Genomic DNA, 24416 nt, shown 5'->3' with positions numbered 1-24416 from the left:
GAGAGACAGAACAATGATTAGCTGTCATATGCGTATCCACACCAAGTCATAAATACATGTAACTCACATACATTGTGTATGGAAAACAAGCATCATTCTCAACAATATTTAATGTTTATTTTACTGTTCCTTGAATGCTAACTCCAAGCATAAGAGCATAATTGTTCACAAATTCCTTGGCATCTCTTCTGTATCTCCTGAAAAGGACTTGGGCCTCAGTGGCTTCTTCATCAGAATACCGAATACTTAATACTGAAGCCAGTGTTTCCAAATCATTTGAAATAAGATATATCTGGCTTGCACAAGTATAGCAAATCAAATCATATATATATATATATATATATATAGTCCTTGACCCCAAGGATAAGACACAGCTTCAATTAGCCAGAAACATAATTAAACTGTAATGGACCATGGTGTGGCTAAAATCCTTGTGTTATCACTTAATTTGTCACTCTATTTTTAGAAGATTACCTGCTTTGCTTGTAGAAATAAGTGAATATATTTAGAAGAATAATAGGGGAATAAGAACTAGTGGGGGAGACTTAAGTGTAATCTAAATACAGTTATCCAAATTTGGAAGAAGAGGCATTTCTGAATAACATGGAAATACGTAACGAATAGAAAGAAATGTAGTTTTACAAAGCACAGTGAATACAGTCTTCTTTAATATGGTGCTATGTAACAAGGCAGCTGGTTTATACACATAAACATAATCAACACCTTCAACAAAAATCATATTGCAATATTTCTGCCTTGTCACACATGCCTTTCCCTAGAGAAGCTAAATCCCCATGTGCCTTCACCGATTTATTCTTTAAGCAGGGGTGGCAGGATAAATAAATTGTAATGTTACCAGCTGGCTCAGAATTTCCCGTAGGGAAGAAAACTATCATTGTTTAGAAAAATGCCTTGGTATTCTGTTTTAGATGTGTGAACCCCGAGGACAAGGTCTGTGAGGAGGGGATTCTTCAAAGAACAAAAGGAGTATTTCTCACTTAAGGTCTTAAAAGATTTTTTAAAGGGATGAATGAAATGGAAAAGGTAGAACTAGACCTCCAAATATATGAAGATTGATAATGATAGAAAGTGGAGAGAGGAAAGAAACCAAAGCAACATGACAAGAAACTAGAAACACTGGATTGTGGTCACAGACAAGTTCCTGGTGGGTAACTGGTAGCCAAAATATCCTGAAGATCACCATTAAATAGTTTGGCATTATTGCTGCCCTCCACCCCACTCTTGATAGTGTCTACAAGTGATTATTTGTGTGTGTGGTATTTTGAAGATATCAGAGATGGATAACAAACTCTTGGTCACCAAATGACAGAGTCCTGAACAATAGAGTAGGAGCTGAGAAACTCATGAGAATGCAAGTTCGGTCCCCACTGAACTCTTTACAGATGACACCATGAGAATGTCACTGGGGTATTGTGGCAAAGTCTAAATTTGCCACTAGAAAGATGAATTGCTGCAGGCCTAGGTAAATGCTGAGCGAGTGAAAACTTAGCTGCCATCAATCTTAGACTAATAGTGACTGTTTGGGACAGGAGAAAGTAGGAGACTGAAACATTGCTCATCAGTTCCATAGCCAATTTCAACAAAGGAAACAAGAAGGAAGGGAGAAAAAACAAATGCCCTCAGAATGGAAAAAGAAAAACAATATTCCAAAGAAAAGAAAGGCTATGATAGCTGGAGCCAAGTGACTCAGCTACTGTGACAAAGTATGGGTAAATTGGGCCACAAAAACATACTAGGATTCTTTTAGTTGTCTGTCTTCTTAATTTCCTAAGTCAGAACAGCTCCAAGGTTTCTGTGAATTCATCCCAAGTTAAATAGGATGAATTTGCCAGCATAGGGAATGCATCGGTTTTGAGACTCCTATTAGCCATAACTCTGATTCTTGCAATCAGCCAAAGACAGAGGAAGAAAAATGTAAGTTACTCTTACAACAAACCAAGAAATTAGTGAAATTATCCTTACTATATGCAGTCTAGAAAATTAAATTCCTAGACTAAGGAGTTTTAGAAAAAGAATTGCATTGTAAATTAACAGCATAATAGTCAGCAGGAGACAGAGATATGGAATTTACATGGAATGAGCCCAAGGAATACACATCAGGGGATCTATAACTTCTATGGAGTCGATTGTACTCATCTAAAGTCATATGCCTCCCCTAGCCATTTGGAGAAAGAAGAATTCTTTCGAGAAGCTACAAGTATCAGGCAAATAGAATATACTATAACCAAGCTGAGAATGAGTGGGCAATACTGGAGGGTCAGAACCTAACAGTACCTTAAGAATTCTATAAAAAGATTTGTGTTTTCCAACAGAGCTTCTTGAAAGTAGTAGTTAATACCACATGTCTTATGATACACTACTCCCTCTCCATACATTGTTTTAGGTCATGTGCAAATCTTATGAGTAGATAATACTTTTATTTCTGTCTCACAAATGAAGAAACAGAGGCTGAGTGTAATCTCAGAGACACTAGCTACCTACCTGATAGCATCTTGTAATTTAAACACCAAGACACTGCTTACACTTGCCTGGGCATCTTACCTCACCTTAAATCCTAGACAAAGTCATTCAGAATAAAATTCTAATAAATCCCTTAATAATTAACATCCACAATGGCTCTGTTTCTACTGCTAATCCTTCACTATTTCAGACTCATTAAAGTGTTTTCATCCCCATAATATAAAATATGTGGCAATGGCTTAGACATTGGTGGTAAGTGGGCTGGCAAGAGAACAAGAAACCTCCAAGAAGAGGCTGAGGAAATTGCTGAGAAATGTTTCAGGTGACTGAAGAACTGACCCCTCTTGTGTCACAGAGGAAAAAATAAGTATCAAAACATTTCCTACAATAAGGTACAAAACCAAAAATGAACCAAATAAACTCATAGATCTGGCTATCAGTTTCAACCTCGGCAGAGAATGTATAAAATGCCTGACTGAGTATGATAAAGTACAGCGAGAGAGAGGAGGAGGAGTCTTGAACATAAGAATCTGGGCTTAGAAACAGAAATCTGCTGAATGGTGTTAGGATCAGCAGTAGGCTCTCAAAGAGGTGAGGGCTGGTCTAAAGTTCAAGCTAAGGGTTTGTCTCTGAGGCTTCTTTAGTCATCTTAAGACTTAAGGCCGCATCTCACATGTAAGCCCAGGCCAGTTCTAGGATAACCATCCAGTAAATCCACAGAAATGTGGAAACAATAAGTTGTCATGCTTTTAAGCCACTTAAACTTTTAAAGGGATTCATAGTAGAGGTCACAATTCCAGAGTTATTTACTACTGATTTTCTTATTAAATGATATGTTTAATATTAAAAATGTACTCTGAGCCAAATCTAAGTACACACATTATGACTTTCACTTGTCCTTTGCTTCATATAAATTACTTGAATGCTCATTAAGATATTATTCATAATTAGTATCCCAATTTCTTCTAAGATAAACTGAAAATTTTCCCAATGAGTCATTCTTGACAGACAACACATGTTTTCAGTAAAAGGAACTTACTGCAAACGATGGATTACCTTTGGGCACCTTTGTGTGGTCATGTGATTTCATCTTAAAATTTATTAACTCTTCCATCTTTAGTTTCCTCATTGTTATGATACCACTTTCTGGCACTTACAGTGATAGTGTGCCTGGAATACAGTAATACTAAGTTATTGTTAGTTGTCAGTTCTCAAGAAATGAATTTTGCCTTCTAGGATGTGAGTCCAATATACTCAAACATTAGACCATTTCCAGACGAGAAGCCTAGTTCTAGCCTAAGAAAAAAGAGAACCACTGGACCCCAATAAAGTAACCCATGGGGTATTTCTGTTAAGCCAGCTTTCTCTGGGTATCCCATGTCTCTGCCTTCTAAAACTGAAATTACAGGTGAGCAGGCATTTATGTAGGTTGTGGAAACTTGAACTCCAAAATACATGCTTAACCACTGAATTATCTCCTCAGCGCGTGCGCGCGCGCACACACACACACACACACACACACACACACACACACACACACATATATGAATATTCTTATATATATTCTTTTGGCTTTATTCTGATGGAGATTCATTCCATCTTAGGTAGGCCTACCAGTTTTCTATCTTGAAAGTCTCGAAGTGGCATTAAGAAAGTATATGCCTTGTATTCAAACTGATCTTATTCCACTTGACTAGCACAGCAAGTATGAGGACTTAGAAATAAAGCTTTCAAAAGATGAATTGCAATTCTCTCCTTTAAATTTTACTTGAAGTAAATTTCCAGAACTATTTAAGATAAAAATTATTTAGGTAAATAGTCAATGCATAGTTATTTAAATATTTATGATCCCAGACTTGAGAAAAAAAAGGAGATGGAGGAAAAGATGGAAGAGGAATTAAGTGAAAGTTGATAACGGTGAGTGAAATAAATGTACAATATGGCCATTCTTTGAGAGTTGACTTAACCTCTATTATGATATAGAAAATGTTTCTGGCACTGGAAAATCCCCATTTTGAACTGTAGGCCAGGTGATTAACATCCACTCAAGTCTGTACTAAAAAATCTAATTAAGAAAACGTTGTGTAGCTGTTTCTTCATACTCAAATCATTCTATCCTGGAGAATGGAGTAAAGCACCTAAGACCAAGGAAGGAAGTGAAACAAGCAAGGCTCAGTAAATAAAAGAAACCACTGGATTTCAGTGCAGGATGGTCTAGTTCGAAAGGTATTGTGAACATAAGACCTGTGTCAAGCAGCCCTTACTTCCATTCAGGGTTACTTCAGCAAGTGTTCTCAACTACTCTGAATGTTTTGTTTTTTTTTTTTTTTTTCAAATGCTTCAGTGTTTTGTATGCTGACTCCTGGGTAGGTCAATGTGGTTAACTCAGCCTGAGCTGCAAGCATCAGTCCTGGCATTCTATACACAGGAGATGCTATCCTCTCCGATGCAGTCCAGAAAAATTCAATCCTGCTTCCAATTTAATAGTATAATTTGAATTTTTCCCCAAAACAAAGCAGGGTAATTGATTATAGAGCTGTTAAAAAGATTCTATATACAAGAATTCTCTCCCAAACGTGGTAAAATATTTTTACAACTAGAGACCCACTAGTCTCTCAGATGGAAATGACTGGAATTGTCCAGCCACTATCATCATGCATTATATATTTGTCCTCTGCCACGTTTTCCATGCATGTTCCCCAACTTCTCCAGAGACATTTCCAGACAACAGCCATGAGTTACATGAGGTTGACATGAAATGGATCCAGTTTGAATTGAGATAAGACAAGTGTTTAGAATACCCAAGACAATTTGAAGACATTACATTAAAATGAAAGTTTAAAATATATTTACTTGTAATTGAGTAAAGTGCATTCTTAAATATGATTTTACATTTATATTTATTTAGTGATACTACTGGAAAAATTTTAAATTATATACATTGTTTAGGTGATATTGATGTCAGACAGCACTGTTCTGGGTTAAATGCACAGGGAAGCACTAACATTCACATGAATTATGTAATATATTTGTGGGCACAGGTAGAAAAAATATGGGCATTATCTAAAATACATGGTTGTACATGCTACATCTGTCAGTAGACATGAGGGCTGCTGATTGATTTAAATGGAACTTTCTGTACAGATTCACTACACATGTTAAATAAATGCCTGGAAAAAAACAGAACAAAAATAGATTCATGAAAAAAAGTTTTCAGGGCTTGCTTGAAAAAAACGAGCACTTAGAGAAAAGAAGACCACATTGACACAAGCTCAGAGTGCTACTGTCAGTTTTTGCTAAAGGCGGCTGTTGACTCCTGAGTTGCAAATTTACACAGTGAAAAAGAAAAAGAAGATGAAATTGCTTATAGGTTAAAGAGACACACAGATAAAGCAGACGTTCTTTCGAAACAAAAAAATGCTGTGTCCCGATGCTGAGAGATAAGTGAAAGCTGAAAGTTCGTGAGAAGAAAGGGCTCTTCAAGAAGGCCATCCACGCAGATGGAAGCTGGCAAGAGTTGCACTAAAGCAAAGGGCACACGGGAAACAGACTAGCCTTCTCAGTGCTAGTGTAATCCACTTGATATTTATCTACTCACCAGATAAAAATACATCCCTTATGAAGTAAAGAATGGTAGGATAAAACCATTTTATACAGGATGTCCAGAATTACATAAGCAAATTATCAGCTAGGACTAAAAACACAATTGAGAAACAACACAAACAAACAAACAAAACCAAGGGGGGGAAATTAGTAGAGGATCCAAATACTGACATAGATCCAGGATAAGGGAAAATATTATTGGAACTAAGGAGATGCCAGAAAAGATTAACAGCTTCAACAAATAATGTTTTTAAATTATAAACCATGATATTTATTTTAAAAATAAAATTGTCAATATGATGGTTATAATAGTAGATTAAACACAAAAAACTTAAGAGATTGAACTGGAGCTGAAGGGAAATAACAGAAAAAAAACTGAGAGTCCAAATTTTAGAGCCAAGAAAAATGTTGGAAAACAGTCGTTCAAAAGGTAATGCAATGTCTCCTATTGTTGCTATAACACAACGTGTTACACCATGGAAAGGTTTAAAAGATACTTTTAACAGGAGTGTGCAAACAGGAAGGTGGTCCAAAATCAGTACATAAGATAGTGGGTGAAGTTTTTCAAATCTGATGAGAAGAATCAAGTCACAGTTGCCAAGAACTCCACATAGTCTAAGGTAAATACACAGAAAGCTGCACCAAAGTGTGCCTTTGTAAGGGCATCAGAATCCTTCATCTGCAGTCACTGAAGAAATGAGGTGGAGCTAGTACACAGAAACAGAGGTGAGTGGATGAAGCCAGGCCAATCACTTATTCATCTGTACCATTCGCAATTGTTCATCTAGACTAGGCAATTTATTGGCATACTTTTTTCATATTATTAACAACTTACTCTCTATAGAATTTGTAGACATGTCTCCTCCTTCATTCTCAAGTCTGGTCATTTGTGGTTGTTTTATTCCTCCCAAGATCAAGGTGAATGGGGGCCTATCATCTCAAAAAACTATCTTTAATTTTACTATTTTTCTTTATAATACCATGCTTTCTATTTCATTTATGTCTGCTGCTTTTGTCTTATTGCTTCCTATATTCTGTTCACTCTAGACTTCATATTTTCTTAATTTTTCTTATTTTAATTTACAGTCATAGGTTTTTGCCTATATTTATACAAGTTTAGCATCATAAATATCCCCTAAATATTATTTTACCTGCATTCTAAAAATGTGAATATAACTGTTCTGATATAATTGAAAAAAAACTACTGTGGTTTCCTTTTGACCCAGTAGATTTAGATGTATAAAATTCTTTCCAGTATTGATTTTACATGTTCTGTGACTTCAATCATCTTAATTATATAGAAAATAGTTTATGGCACAAAATGTTCTGTATTAATCAATTTTCGTGCACACAATGCTTGCATTGTGAGTATGATCTGAATACTTGTATACTCCCAGGATTCAGAAGTGGAAACCCAATCTCTACTGTGATGTGATGAGGAGGTGGGGCTTCCAGTGGAGATGGCGATCAGTGCATGAAGTTGAGCAAATCATTTATTCTGGTAATGAGGTGGGCCTTTTTTGAGTGAAATCGGTATCTTGTAAAATTGACCCCAGGGAACTGCTTTATTCCTCACCTCACATGAGAGTAGAGAAGTGCTATATATAACCACTGTAAACCAGAAGGGGCGGTTTTGTCAGGGAAAGAATTGGCCAGTGATCTTGGATCTCCTAGAGTACAGATTGTGTACTTGCATCTTTGGACTTCACTGATTATTCAGTTTATAAAATCTTGTTACAGCACCTTCTCTGTGTTTTATTTTAGTGTTGGGTGATCTGATTTACAAACATCATTTGAACATAATTGTTAGTTGCTAAGTCTTTCTTATACCTGATGATTGTTGAATGACACTTTCTTGAAATTTGGGGAAAAATAGTGTTCATCTGCTTTAACTGTGTTTACTTCTTATTTAAATTCAACAAATTCTTACTTCACGTATTTTCAAATTCTACTATAATAATATTTATGAGTTTTTATATTCTTGATAAATTAACCATACTAAACGTACTATTTTTATAGTACGTACACTGTACTACAAAAATCTATGGCACCATCTCCTTTGTGTTTGGCAATAGTTTTAGTTTAAGAACATCCTTTATATAATCCTAGTATAGTGACCCCAGTTTTCTTTTTGTTAGAACTAGAATGGTTTTACTTTTTTAAATATTAATTTGTTTTGCCTCCACCTAACCTTGTATTTAAGGTATTTTTTCATATGGATTGGATAGAATCAATCTTGTCATTTATACTATATCATTCCTGCATCTTAATGATAGCATTTATAGCCTTTATATTTAATGTAATTAGTAATTTAAGAGGTTTTAAAATAATTGCTGAAAAAAGATTCATTTCTATTTTTATTTGCATGCATGTGGCTGTCTGTGTTAGTGGTGTCATGAGTAGGCAGGTTCCTGAGGAACTCAGAAGATCATGATAGATCTCCTGGAACAGGAGTTATAAGCAGTTGTGACCTACCCAGTGTGTGTGCTGTGAACCAACCTCATGTTCTTTGGAAAGGCAACAAACACTCTTCACCACGGAGCCATATTTCCAGCTCTCCAAATGCTCTTTTATTGTTTCAAATTCATTCATTTGAGCTTCTGTTCTTTGTTATTTTTTCCTTTTGTCTGGATTAAGTGTTTTTTATGTTCCTACTTATTTTCTCTTGTAGTTGCTATTCTGAAGTGTCATCTTTGCGTTCAGCCTCCACAGTCTACCTTCCATTGCTTTGTACTACTTTCTATGAATTATAGAACTTAACAATTTAGTCTTGGTGTTTTTTACTTGCTTCTCCTCCCAGCTAAGGTGGTTTTTTCTGTATACTAACATTCCAATCTATGAGTTCTTTGTTTGTGAGAAAGAAGAAATTCCAGGTATTTAGGAACTCTTTGGAAATGTGGACTCTCTTTGGTTCTAACTGCTTTGCCTGTTTACCTTTTGTACTCAAGATACATTTGCATATGTGTTTGCAAAAAAAATGTAGTCAAATGAAACCTGTTGGAGCAGTAAACTAGTGAATCTCATCATTATCAGCCCACTTTACATTGTGTACCTAAGTACTTGCCTGAAGATAGAAAAGGGTTACAATATCCAAATGTATTCTTCAGCAGTCCTGGCAGAAGCAAGATCAATAAAGAAAACAAATATAAAACTTGGGATGCATCTATTTAATGGAAAATGATAAGTAGCTCTTTATATGACTAATGGTGTTTCAGAAAATAATTTTACACAAAGATAAACCCTTTGATGAAAGTACAATATCAGTGGCTATTTATTTGTTGTAAATGGTCATTAATTGTGGCAGAAAATATTTGTTCCAGCTGGAGGATCATGTCTCTGCCACCATAGCCACATCATTCATGATTGCATTAAGCATGCTATAGGTGGTTGGAGAAGAAACTTTCCGGTAATTGCAAAATGAGTTAATAATTAATTAGCTAAGTGTTAGTTTGTTGTTAGTAAACTTTATCAATTAACAAATTGTTTCATGGTTTCTCCAACATTTGGACTATTTTCTTTACAGTATCAAACTTGGAACTAAGATACCTTCATATTCTGAATACATGTTGAATGGCCAAAGCATGTGTAATTTTCTATCATTATATCTCCAGTTGGGAAAACTCCAAGTTTGCAATCCATAGAAACATTTAGCACCTGTTCAGGAATGTATTAAGTCCCCTTTATCTACTTCTCATTTAGGAGCACTTGATGAAGGAGAATTATATTGCCTGATTTTATCCATTGGGTATAGTATCCACACTACGCACTCTGGGATAGAATACCACAAAATTGCAATTCCAACATCGTTGAAGAGAACATGAAGACCTATAAAGTAGGCTCACATTGATTTTCACCTCATATCTCTATTCATAATAAATTCTTACAAAACTGCAACCATGGTATAAAAGACAGACACTGTAATGCCTCTTACAGATACACTAAGTAGGAGCCATCCATTCATGAAACTCAGAGTCATTAGGGACTCTTGACTTAGTATTGGCTTGATTATATATACTTGGTGGCATATGTTCACTAATATATATGTCAAAATAATTAGAAATGTATATTTTATTGTTGAAGTTAAGATTACATCAAACCCTGAGATACTAAGTATCTACTAGGGCTTCTGTTTTTTTTTTCTTTTCTTTAAATTTAAATTAGAAACAAACTTGTTTTACATATCAATGCCAGTTCCCTCTACCTCCCCTCCTCCCCTGCCCCCCCCACTAACTCTCTATCCCATCCCTTTCTGCACCACAGGGAAGGTAAAGCCTTCCACAGGGGATCTTCAAAGTTTGTCCTATCATTTGGAGCAGGGCCTACGCCCTCTCCTGTGTGTCTAGGCTGAGAGAGTATCCTTCTATGTGGAATGGGCTCCCAAAGTATATTCGTACACTAGGAATAAATACTGATCCACTATCAGAGGCTCCATAGACTGCCCAGGCCTCATAACTGACATCAGCATTCAGGGGGTCTGAATCATTCCTATGTTGGTTTCCCAGCTAACAGTCTGGGATCCATGAGCTCCCCCTTGTTCAGGTCAGCTGTTTCTGTGGGTTTCTCCAGCCTGGTTTAGACCCCTTTGCTCATCACTCCTCCCGCTCTGCAAGTGGATTCCAGGAGTTCTGCTCATTATTTAGCTTTGGGAGTCTGCTTCTGCTTCCATCAGCCACTGAATGAAGGCTTTAGGATGGCCTATAAGGTAGTCATCAATCTCATTATAGGAAAAGGCCATTTAAGATAGCCTGTCTACTGGGGCTTAGATTCTAAGTTGGGATCATCCTTGTAGATCTCTGAACATTTCCCTAGTGCCTGATTTCTCTTTGAGCCTATAATGGCTCCCTCTACTATGGTATCTCTTTTCTTGCTCTCCTTTATTCTTCCCCTGACTCAATCTTTCTGCTCCCTCATGTCCTCCTCTCCCCTCCTCTTCTCCCCTTCTCATTCTCCTAACTCCCTCTCCCTCCCCCATGCTCCCAATTTGCTCAGGAGATCCTGTCCCATTCCCCTTCTCCAGCGATCATATATGTGTCTCTTTGGGTCCTCCTTGTTTCCTAGCTACTCTAGTGGTGTGGATTGTAGGCTCGTGATCCTTTGTTCTATGTCTAAAATCCATATATGAGTGAGTACATGTCACGTTTGTCTTTTAGTGACTGGGTTACCTAGCTCAGGATGGTTTCTTCTTGTTCCATCCATTTGCCTGTGAATTTCAAAATTCCAATTTTTTTTTCTGCTGAGTAGTACTCCATTGTGTAAATGTACCACATTATCTTTTTCCATTCTTCATCAACCGGGGCTTCTTAGACAAGTTGTCCATATAACTTTTTAAAAAATTAAGACAATAACAATGGAGAAATATAATATGGCCATTTTGTCACCAGCATAGAAAAAATTATTAATTCCAGAAATAGTATAAATTGCAAGTGAAGGATTGCTTTGTCTCAAAATTTTAAGGATGACAAAGAAGTGAGATACAATTCAAGATCTGGAAGAGAAACAGAAAGACCTCTAAGGGCAACACTTCATAAGATTGCAATTATAGATCCATCTTCTGTCTCAAATCCCACTCCTGAATGTTTCCATCAGCTATCCACACATATAGACATTCTTCATACCATAAATTGCTATCCATACTGAACTTGAGTTCTTCTCCTTGCTCATGATAAAAGTCCCACTCTTATCTTCCCTCTGGAAAAGATGTTTAGGACTGTTTGGCAGAACATACCTCAGTAGCTTTTGAAAGATAATCTATATTTTGGCTTCATGTATTGTACCTAGAATCCTAAAAATACAATTCATCACTGTAGAAGATTGCATGTAAAACCAGACTGAAAATGATTGATATGCAATGACCTCTTTCCACTTATATACTGTCTAGATAACTTTCTCATTGAGTTTTATGTAAAGGGAGATGAGAACTAAGGGTGAGACACAAAAATATGCTTTCAGTTCTGAAGATGCTGACCTATATTACAAAATTAACTCAAAAATTCAGTAGCCCTACTATATACTGATGATGAATGCACTGAGAAAGAAATCAGAGAAACAACACCCGTTATAATGGCCACAAACAGCATAAAAATACCTTGGGGTAACACTAACCAAAAAAGTGAAAGTCCTAAACATAAGAATTTTGACTCTTTAAATAAAGAAATTAAAGAATAGACCAGAAAATGCAAGGATCTCCCATGTTCTTGCATAGGTAGGATCAACATAGAAAAAAATGGCAATCTTGCCAAAAGCAATCTACAGATTCAATGCAATCCCCATCAAAATCCCAGGACAATTCTTAACAGACATTGAAAGAATAATTCTCAACTTTATATAGAAAAACAAAAGACCCAGGATAGCCAAAATAACCCTGTAAAATAAAGGAACTTCTGGGGGCATCACCATCCCTGACTTCAAGCCCTAATATTGAGCTATAGTCTTAAAAACAGCTTGATTTTGGTACAAAAATAGACAGGTAGACAAAAGGAATCCAGTTGAAATCCCTGATATTAACCCACACACCTATGAACACCTGATTTTTGCCAAAGAAGCTAAAGTTATACAATGGAATAAAGAAAGTATCTTCAACAAATGGTGCTGGCATAACTGGATGCTGGCATGTAGAAGACTACAGATAGACCCATGCCTATTACAATGAACAAAACTTAAGTCCAAATAGATCAAAGACCTCAACATTAATTCAGCCACACTGAACCCATTAGAAGAGAAAGTTGGAAATACCCTTCAATAAGTTAGTACAGGAGACTGCTTCCTGAACATTACACTTGTAGCACAGACACTGAGATCAACACTTGATAAATGGGACTGCCTGAAACTGAGAAGCTTCTTTAGGGCAAAGGACTCAGTTGACAAGAAAAACAGCAGCCCATAAAATGGGAAAAGATATTCACCAACCCCACATCCTACAGAAGGCTGATCTCCAAAATTTACAAAGAACTCAAGAAGCTAGTTTCCAAAACACCAAATAGTCCAATTAAAACATGGAGTGCAGAACTAAATAGACAATTCTCAATAGAAGAATCTAAAATGGCTGAAAGACACATAAGAAAGTGTTCAACATCCTTAGCCATCATGGAAATGCAAATCAAAACATCTCTGAGATACCATCTTACTCCTGTCGGAATGTCTAAAATCAAAAGACACCAATGACAGTTTATGCTGGAGAGGATTGGAGAAAGGGGAACACTCCTCCACTGCTGGTGGGAGTGCCAACTCATACAGCCACTTCAGAAATCAGTATGGTGTTTCCTTAGGAGAATGAGAATCAGTCTACCACAAGATCCAGCAATTTCACTCCTAGGCATATACCCCAAAGAAGCACATTCATACAACAAGGACATCTGTGCACTATGTTCATAGCAGCATTATTTGTAATAGCCAGAACCTGGAACCATCCTAGATGCCCCTCAACTGAAGAATGGATAGAGAAAATGTGGTACATTTACACAATGGAGTACTACTCAATGGAATCTTGAAATGTGCAGGCAAATGGATGGAACCAGAAGAAACCATTGTGAGCAAGGTAACCCCGTCACAAAAAGAAAAACGGGGTATGTACTCACTCATATATGGATTTGAGACATAGAGCAAAGGATTATCAGCCCACAATCCACACCACCAAAGAAGCTAGGAAACAAGGAGGACTATATGTGAGACACATACATGGTCCCCTGGAGAAGGGGAAAGGGACAAAATCTCCTGAGCAAATTGGGAGCATAAAGGGAGGGCAGAGGGAGCTAGGAAAATGAGAAGGGGAGAAGAAGAGGGGTAAGGAGGACATGAGGAAGCAGGAAGTTTGAGTTGGGGGAAGAATAGAGGAGAGCAAGATAAGAGATACAATAATACAGGGAGCCATTATAGGTTTAAAGAGAAATCAGGTGCTAAGGAAATGTCTATAGATCTACAATGATCACACCAGCTAACAATCTAAGCAACAAAGAAGAGGCTACCTTAAATGCCCTCCACTGATAATGAGATGGATGGCTGGCTTATATGCCATCCTATAACCTTCACCCAGCAGCTGGTGGAAGTAGAAGTAGACACCCACAAATAAATACTGAGCTGAACTGGAATCCAGTTGCAGAGAAGGAGGAGTGATGAGCAAAGGGGTCTAGACCTGGCTGGTGAAACCCACAGAAACAGCTGACCTGAACAAGGGGGAACTCTTGGTTCCCAGATTGATATCTGGGAAGCCAGCATGGGACTGATTCAGCCCCAGGAAAGTAAATGTCAGTGAGGAGACCTCGGAAAACTATGGGGCCTTTAGTAGTAGATCAGTACTTATCCCTAGCATAGGAATAGACTTTGGGAGCCCATTCCACATAGAGGGATACTTCCTGAGCCTAGACACAAGGGGGTGGGCCTAGGCCCTATCCCAAAGTATATGACAGACTCTGAAGACCCCCTATGGAAGGCCTCACCCTCCCTGGGGAGCAGAAAGGGGATGGGATAGGTAGGGTATTAGTTGGGGGTAGGGGAGGCAGAGGGAACTGGGATTGACATGTAAAAAAAATCTTGTTTCTAAATCAAATAAAAAATGGAGAAAAAAAAAGAACATTTGTTTTGAATGTGTCTTCAACCTTCCCTTTAGACACTACTACCAAGGAATGAAGTGGGTACCATCATTACCCAAGTCTTTAACAACATCTCCTGAGGAAAATCTTATGGACAATATCTCAGCTAGTCATAATATTTTTGTGGCTTAGAACTTAGTGTCTTCCAAATTACCACTCTTCTTTATACAATAATGCCTTAGGACATCCATTGTGATTGAGTTCTTACAGCCTTCCCCTCATTTCTTTATCCTTTCTACTGAAAGCAAAAGTTTGTGCTCCATTTTTCAATTCTAATTGAATCAATATTAGACTTCAGAATGAATAACACGGCTTAGAAGACCCCTCCATGCCAACCTCTTTCAGAATCCAGATTATCTCTAATAGTTCTCATGTCTTTCCCTTTACTGTGGAAGTGGTGTTACAATCGCATAGGAATTTGGAATATATGGGTTTCTATACTGACTTTGCACTGAAGAAAGCTGTCTAGATTCTCTGTATTTAAGTTTCTTCTTCTAAATTGGGTAATTTGGGTAATGGAGTGCTTACTGTATCTTGCCCACCGTAGATTTCTATCTTAAAGTCAATTTTTTAAAGCAGAAATGTTAATCATTTTTTTAAAAAAATCAATTAAAATGTCTAAAACTATCTTGTGATCAATGGATTCTGATAGCTACATGGATCTCCAGACATTTAGTCAGGAGCTGATATTCTATAGATAACCCCTGTTCTTGCCTTCCAAGAAAGATTTTATTTTGTCTATAGGTCCATTTAATTTGTGTTCAATCTCCTGAATTAGGACTAGTAAATTTTTTTTTAGGAACAACTGTTGTTTTTTGTTATTTGTGAAGAATGTTCATCAATAGTTGAGTTTGAGTTCTGAAATGTCTATAATTCTCTAATCAGAAGCTCAAGTCAGGCCACTCTGTGGGCTGGGTTGGCTGTTGGTTTTAAGTATTCAATGTGATTTCACAAGCTTCCTGTAGATTTGCCTCTGGAATGTCACACCATTAATCGTTAGCTAACCTCTCTGATTGCTATGTAGGCTATGCTAACCATTATGACAGACATGCACAATTTATCTTAGTCATCTCAATGACTTCCACAGCACCAGAACTATGTTGTGTGTCTCAGAGTCACACTGAAATTATTGAGTTTTCTAATTCCTCAACAAAACAGAAGCTATAGGTCCACAATGTGGCAAGTAAGTTTATCCCTAGTCTCCCTTCCATGTCCTTACATTTTCAGGCACATTAAACTTAAGAGCTTTCTATAATTTTAACTTCACTTAGGAAAGTCCATGATTATCAAGTTTCTTCTGGTTATAGCCCCATCACTTAATCCAAAAGTTCTGATAAATTCATCATCTATCCATGAATTCATCCAGAATTTTGTCTAGAACTTAGTATAGCACTCCATGACCTATTATTAAGATTATTTAACATGTTTTTGCAATCTTCATATGGCTTTTTATTTGTAGTTTGTTCCTCAAACTGTGTCCTGTTTCTCTTTGCAAAACATGATGCACAAAAAAGGATCTCTTCACGTGTTCTGTTAATCATTGCAATAAGCTGGCATTTGTTGAATGTGCAGCAAGTTTGATAGTGAATGACTAGTTTGACTTATAGGCCTCAGAATAATTTGAGTTTGCAGGAAAAATGAATTTACTCTTATAGGTGTCTCCTTTAAGAGACTGATTCTAATGAATTATATTTTGTATTAATTGTGTAATGTATTCTCTCTGTGATGAATTAAATTTTATTGAAATGTGTATATAATATTTCTCATTGCTAGAAATCATTCATTATTTTTATATGGTAGTTTTTATCTCAATGGGTTATATTCTCTAAGGGATATAAATTATCTAATATTTTTAATAAAGTAAAATATTACACATTTATTATAAAATTCAATATTAGCATTTAGAACAATGTATCCAAAAATTTAAATAACTCTCTTCAACAAAGAGGCTTTGTACTGAGAATCACTTTCAACAAATTTCCGTGTGTGGATGTCAGTGCTTAGCAGAATTTACCACATAACCTCTTTGTGTTCCATATTAGCAGGGCCTATTAGACTTGATCTCCTTTTCTGAAATCTCTGCCATTTTTCCCAGGGCTAGTATCTACAGAAAAGAAATCTTGAACTTGTTAGTCAATTGCTCTTTATTTTAACCAAAAGTCCTTAGATGAAAGAAGTTGCAACATTCTCATTTTTATAGCTCTTTTGTTAACAGAAATAAAACCTTGATGTAAAACAAAAGGCTTTGAGTGCTCATTTTCCTCTCCTTTTTCTATAAAATAGAAATCTATGCTGTTGAGCTGGTAAAGATTTACCGGCAAGCATGAAGTTGGTCCTATCTCCTTTCCATCACTTTGCAATGGACTTGTATTTGTCTAGGGTTTTTACTATAATGAGGAATTATTCTTTAAGTTCGCTTTAGCTGAAACAAAGAGCACACAAAAGCACACTGATTCTTTAAAACACCATCACTCACTTGCATCAAATAAATATGATATCCTCCATTATAAGTTAGGCAGCATTCTCCCTGAAGCCTTCCTCTAGAATCCCACATGTCCACCAGATAATAGTATCTTCAAAAGCATGAAATTCCTTTTTCCAATCATGAAAGCCTTCCCTGTAATTTCTTCTTGGGTAAATTGCTTTTAATTACATTCCCTTTCGCCTGAAGCCTCATCTTCTGAATCAAGTTTAGCATTAGCATGGTGTGTCCAAGAAAGCCATATCATTTTTATAACATTTCCATTCTGGGTTTTTTTTCTTCAGAGAGAGACATTTTAATGGCACAGTTTCTTGTTGCACTCTCCTGCAGCAGCAGATATTTTCTGCCCATCCTAAAAGAGTAGCATGTACATATTCAGACCAAACCAGTGTCCCCCTTTAGCCAAAACTGAAAACAGTTGAAGCAAAATCTCTCAAAATATATGGTACTTGAAGAAAAGAACTAGACTACTTTTAACCTACAACACAGGAAGGTAATTTGGGACACAAAATAGAAGGAGATGTGGTGGTTTTCTGTCTCTGGGAAACAAAATGCTACAAACTCAGCTACTTGGAAACAGCATCTGTTCATAGTCCATGTTTCTGTATGGCAGAGGTATGAAGCATGGCTGAGTCATTTGGTGGACACCCTAAAGGCATGTCATGATGCTACAGGGCTTTCTTAGCTACATACACTAGAGTTACCTTGAAGCTTGTCACCATTTTTGTTTGCAGAGTTCTATTCTTTTCTCTTATAAGACTGACAGATGTGTTTCTGTTAGGTCAGCAGTCAAAGAAGGCTGTCAGCTCCTAAGGGCCCCTCACATTCTTTGTTTGACCTGAATAGTCCTTCAGGATAGCAATTGGTTCTCAATTTCTCTGACATCCCCCATCTCTGTTATATTAGCAAAATCTCTTGGCCATATAATGTAACAAAAATCACAAAGGTGATGTCTCCCCCAAACCAAGTTTCCATGCATACTCAGGGGGAGACTGTATGAGAGCAAAGGTCATTGGACATCATTGTGGAATTCTAGGCAACAGGGGGATAAGCATAGTTTTTGAAGACCACTGAATTTCCATCATTTCACTAGAGTTATATTTTGTCAAGCAATGACAAAGTGGCAATTTACCATAAATCAGTATTGGATCATATTGGCATTCTAAAGGATATTTACTATCAAATGTAATTTCAGCTTTTGTTTTTAATACATCAAAAGTAGAAATCAAAATTTTAAACTATTCATTGATATTTAAAAAAACGAGTCCTAGATATTCACTTTTATTTTTTTCTTATAGAGCATTTCAACCTATTTAAATCATACTATTCTCATTCAGTTCTCCATAGAAACAAAGGCCCTGACAGCAAAGGAGCTAATGAATGCCATAGAATTTTCAACCCCTTGTCATTTGCTGCCATCTCTGCCACCACCTCTGGCCCCAGGGAATTAGCTATTTGAAAAAAGGTCATAAGGCCTGAAATGGCACTGGAGCTTGCATATAAAATGACACCATCTTGACTAATGCTAAATGTGCTGGAAACAAGGAAAGTGAGTAATCACAGTTCAAAATAATAAATTTGAAAATGAAAGCAAGGTGGGAGGAATGCTATTACATTAATAAATACCCTGTGCCACATCACACCAGCGCCAAAGTCTCATTGACTAGAAAAAACATAATTTTCCAGCATGTTAGAAAGACTTCAAGAGTAAATCCCCAATTTTATTTATACCAGTTATACAAGCATATAATATATGTATATATATAAATATATATGTACATTTATTATATATACATTATATATTATATATTATGTAATGTATAATATATATATTATATATTATACATATATACATTTAATATATATTCATTTTGACAATTAATAAAAGAGAGAGTTTAATTACTTCAAATAAATTTTTATATAAACACAGTGGACCCTCCCTCCTATCTCAAAATTCAGTTTAGTTGTGATGCAGTAAGAATCTACTTGCAACTGAATATCCTTCGTTTGGACAGAATGAAACAAATGTGACAGCATACAAGTACCTTTACTGAAAAACAAAACAATGTTCACTATACAGTTGCTCACATCTATGTAGAAGATCTTTAGAGAGTTGCTGGTACATGGGATTTTCAAAAATTGTTATCTACAAAATGATAAAAGAAAGTTCATAAATATTCTCTTAGATTTTAAAGTATATTTCCCTGTGCCTCAGAAGCAGGGTACAGGAGAAATTACTTTCAGTGTCCAGGATGACTATGATCTCAGTCAACAGCTTGGAGCTGTTGGTACTCACTCCTTAGACCATGAGGTTATATAGTAATAGCTTCTCATGACTGCTTATTGAGCTGTTCCAGAGAAAGTACACAAAGCCTTCCTTCCTGAAGCCATGAGGCTATGATCATTCTTTATGAAAGGGAAAAAATGAAAATGAGAGACATTTGGCAATTTGCAAAGAGTAATAACTGGCAGAGCAGAAATTGGTTGCATTTAGGAAGTCTTAAGTAGTTAAGACTAACCAGCCAAGTAGAAAACACGAGAATGCAAAGCAAAAAAAAAATATGTAAAGACCCACTGTCTTTCACTATATGACAGCTATCATTTTCTTTATGTGGAGATAATAAGGTTCTCAAGCATCATTCCCATAACATCATCACTACTTCAAAAACATTTGGGGTTTGTATCATAGCTGACACCCCACTAAATGTGGGCTATTTCAACTGTTAGAATGCAAATGCTCCCCTTTTCTGGAATAATATATAGCATATGAGATTAGTCTCCTTCTGCCCCTCCCTTCCTCCCTCCTACCTTCTCTTCTTCCCTTTTTTCCTCCCTCCTTCTCTCTCTCTGTGATGTATATACATGTTTTTATGTGTGAATTTGGGACCATATATGCCACAACTCTTGCATAGGAGTCAGAGGACACTCTTGGGTGTGGCTCTGTACTTTCTACCTTATCTGAGACAAAGTGTCTTTGTGCTCACTGTTGTGTACACCACATCAGCTGCTTTTTGAGCTTCGGAGGATGATCTTATGTTTGCCTCTTATCTTGCCCTAGGAGCACTGAGTCTTCAAACGTGCACTAACATGCCTGTATTTGGGTGGGTTTTATAAAATGCTGTAAGATAAGAATTTTTCAAAAGAAAAATATTTCTAAAATATATCTTGTATCTTTCCTAATAAAAAAATGCATTTATGAAGACTTCAAATACTTTGCAATCATTTTGAGGGTAAAGGTAGATATACTGATACTGACATGAAATTTTTTTAATCAAATATTGAAAGAATGAAAACAAAATATTGGAGAGAATGCATGGTATGACCTTCTTTAAAAATATAGTCACTGGAATGAGAAGGGAAGAAAAGGAAAGATGCAGAGATCATGAGGGAGCAGAAAGGTTGAGTCAGGTGTAGATTAGAAGAAAGGATATGCGATAGGTAGGGTTTTAGTTGGAGGGGTGGCAGGGGAGGAAGGGAGGGAGAAGGGAACTGGGATTGTCATGTAATTCAATCTTGTTTCTAATTCAAATTTAAAAAAGGAAAAAATATAGTCACTGTGTTCACAAAGGTAGAGAATAAAAACCAGCAGAATCACATGACATAGGGATTTCAAAAAGAGAGAAGAAGTTGAGTTTACTTTTAATCTCATACACTTTTGCCATTTGATCATTTATAGCTAGAGTCCATGTCTTTTTAAAAATAATATGTATAATAATATGTGTAGATCCAGCACATAGTCTACCATTGTGGCGTTTATAGTCTTAATGAAGCCATGTGATTGATTTCACCTTGTTTCTCAATGAATGGTGATGGCTTGATATTGGTGATGCTGTTCAGAGAGTTCATTCTTGACCTTTGGCTATAATTGTTCATGTGAAGAAGTAATTTGACTAGTGATTGATAAGATTTTATGAGAAACAAAGTAGTGGTTGTACTGATTCCCATTTCTGAGAAAACAAATGAAACATTCAAAGAACTGATAAGTATGTTATGTCTATTCTAGGTTTTCAGGGGTGTTGAAAATATGAAAGCATGAAAATAAACAATGTATTTAGAGTAGTATAATACCTGAGGAAGACTTTTTATAAGGGAAATACTATGGGATTATCTTTAAGATGGAATAATTATTTAAAAATCAAATACATGGGCTAACTTTAGTTCAATTTTGGGAATGATTTGCATTAAGTTCTTTATAAAGAGGTGTTTCATTATATAACCACAGACTTTCTTCTGAATAATTTACAGCATTACTCATATTTGTACAAACTACATAAATTTTCTTGATTTATTCACTTTTGGCTATACATAGGAAACTGTTTTAGATATTTTATGCTAATTTCACTAAACCAGGAAAAAGCATTATCAAAAAACAATAAAAATAGAAACCTTTGTATGAAATTAAGAATATAATGATAATGAAGTTATTGTGCCTTCACCTAACAATGGTTATCACATCTATAACATAGAAATCAATACACATTCAGTAGTGTTCTGACTTTATCTGAGTTCTCATAATGCTATCAAAGAAGTATCACAAATCTCATTTAGCTGTGAACCCAGGGAGCTACAAAGATGAAAGGTTCAACATGATATGGCCCCTGATGTAACTGTTGTAATTTTAAAATTGTAGTATTCAAAAGAAAGATACCATGAGACCAAGCTTAGATGGAGGGTTTTTTTATTGGGGGAAAGTGAATGGGAAAATGGGAGAGGGGAGAAGGGAGACCAGTCCCTTGGGACAGGAGTGGCAGAAGAGAAGAGAGAGTCAGAGAGGTAAGGTGAGAGAGAGAGACAGGCAGAGAAGCAGAGAGAGAGAAAGAAAGATGTGAGTTGATCAGGGCCCTTTTAGATAGTGTTCTTAGTAGCTGCAGCTGAGGGTGTATCCTGTCAGAATCCCAGGAGCAGGCCAATACAGATGCCTGAATACTAACTGTAATGGTGGCATGAATGTCAAAACAGAAACCAACCAACTTGTGGTTGGAATTAAGGCCTGCTTCATGAGAGGAAACCCTACCTGTTATTGTTACTTGGACCAAGAACCTGTGAGTGGGTAGCTTCTAAGTCATAGAGAAGAACTCAACACTACTATTCTGCTAAGTGAACATAGTATTAAAATGACTCCTAATGGCTTATTTCTAATAGCTTTAGATTACCATTTCTATCAATCCTCATCAGAAAAGCTTCTTGATTATTATTAACATAGACACCCTTAACTAGTCAATGTGCAGGAAATAAAAGATTATGGAGTGCTCAGCCCTAAATGGAACTTATATACCACAACTTTTCCTCTACAATACTCAGGAATCTTGGAAGATGGGGCAACAGACAGATTATAAGAACCACAGGTGGTGGTTAAATTGAAGCAAACAGTGTTTTCTGAATACAGCCTGGAAGCTTCACATATAAACTCACAGAGATTGTGTCAGTATGCATAAGACCTGGATACACTCAAACAAGACAAAATCCCAGCAGGGGCTTTGAGGTAAACATAAAATCCAGTTCTAGCCGAGGAGCTATTGACATTTATAGACACTGATAGGAAGAGAATCAGGTTTTTTTTTTTTTAATGGCCTGATCCCTAGTATGTTGATCACACTCCAAGGCAGGCCCCACTACCAAGCATAGCTAGGCAAAACCAACTTGATGAGATGAAATACATAAGGAAGAAGAGGAGGAGGAGAGTCAAATGTGAGTGGGTAAGAAGATAAAGGTGGCAAGGTTGTGTGTGTTTGAGAGAAGTTAAGGGGTGAATATGATCAAAATCATTATCTAACTCCTTCAGAAAACTAATAAAATGCTATTAAATTTTAAATTCTCAAATTTTTATTGTCTTCAGTCCCATCAATAGATGTCAAACTCCTTGCTGTGTCAACCAAGACAGATTCATGATGTACACCTGATCATTTCTTCATTTCCTTTTGATGTCTACACCACACTAGCTACCTTCTACTTATGCCCTTCCATATCACCCCCTAGGCAAATCCAACGCCAAGTTTAGGTAGCGGTATAAAAGAAAACGCACATCTCTCCTGCTTTTTATCCGCAAATGATAAAGGATTGTTTTATATGACACTTGTAAAATGTTGCCAACCAAAACACAGACAACATGTTTGTCATTTCTTCCTGTAAATACATCTTCTGCCATCTCAAAAATTCATAACTCCTTAGTCTTCTAAAAAGCATTCATCTAGCTCTGCGCCAAAAATTTCACCTGCAATTTTCTTTTTCTTCTTGAAATGTTCTTCAGTCACACCAATGTCCCTTACTTTGCCTAGGTTACTCTTCAACTTAGTTTTTCCTTCTCTGGCTCTGAGTCATGAAGTCACTCCTAATGCCAGGAATGTCTATCTATTATCACTCTCTTGTGCTAAATGTTATTTAGGTCTTGTACTCCAAAACATGCACCCTGACTGTTTTCCTATTCTTATATGGATTCATTAGCAGCTATGCACATTCATGTAAGTGCCTGTCTCCATATAACATGTAAGCTTATTCACTGAATGAGTGAATGACTAAATAAGTGAGGGGAAATATTTATTCCGAAGTTTTTATATTTCTGAAATTTAGGAATAACTGTTTCAAAGCTATACTTATATCATGCATCATATACATACACATGCATTCTCTTCATATATTAAAAGACTAACTAATTAAGTAAAGAACCAAGCTGTATAAATTATGTTCACCCTTGCAGTGGGACCCTATTAATAATCTATCCTTTTGCTAGTTCCATTGATGAGACAAAATTGCCAAAAGGAAGAGTATCATTGAACAAAGTACTCTTTATTTAATTGGCATTTAAGGCATTTCCAATGGATTGCTAATCAAAGAGATGTATAGTAGCCTTTTACTGAGCACTATTTAATTATTTCCATCCTCATCTGTCACATTAGCACTCTCCTGTCTTGTTCTCCATGCCCTCAAAGCAAAGCAGTTGATGGATCATGGAAAATCAATCTAGTGTGGAAATGCTGATAATTTGCTCTAAGAAAAAAAAAATCCAGGCAAGAGTCATTTGCAACTACTAAACTGTTCAAGGTAGTGTGCTGGTTTACTACTCTGTAAAAGGAGGGAGAGGAGCCTGACAAGAGCCAAAATCTTCAGAGAAATATGCAAATCAGAAATTTGCTACCTTTTAAAACCTCTTTAATCCATCAGTTAATCTTAACAATGACCTAGTTTTCAGAACAGTGAATGTGCTTGACTCTATAATCATATTATCTTACTTATATTTTTCCAATTTTGAAGTGAAAGAGACATATGGG

General features: G+C 36.4%; 1 long non-coding RNA gene across 1 annotated transcript in view; it reads right to left on the bottom strand.

Moving 5' to 3' along the window:
- LOC118239589 overlaps positions 1–24416 on the bottom strand; it is a 76723-nt gene that overhangs the window by 38004 nt on the left and 14303 nt on the right. The gene's annotated exons all lie outside the window — the stretch shown is intronic.

Source organism: Cricetulus griseus (assembly GCF_003668045.3).
Source record: "Cricetulus griseus strain 17A/GY chromosome 1 unlocalized genomic scaffold, alternate assembly CriGri-PICRH-1.0 chr1_0, whole genome shotgun sequence".
NCBI lineage: Eukaryota > Metazoa > Chordata > Mammalia > Rodentia > Cricetidae > Cricetulus > Cricetulus griseus.
Note: the sequence above shows the minus strand (reverse complement) of the source record. Positions and strands in the feature narration are given on the sequence as shown.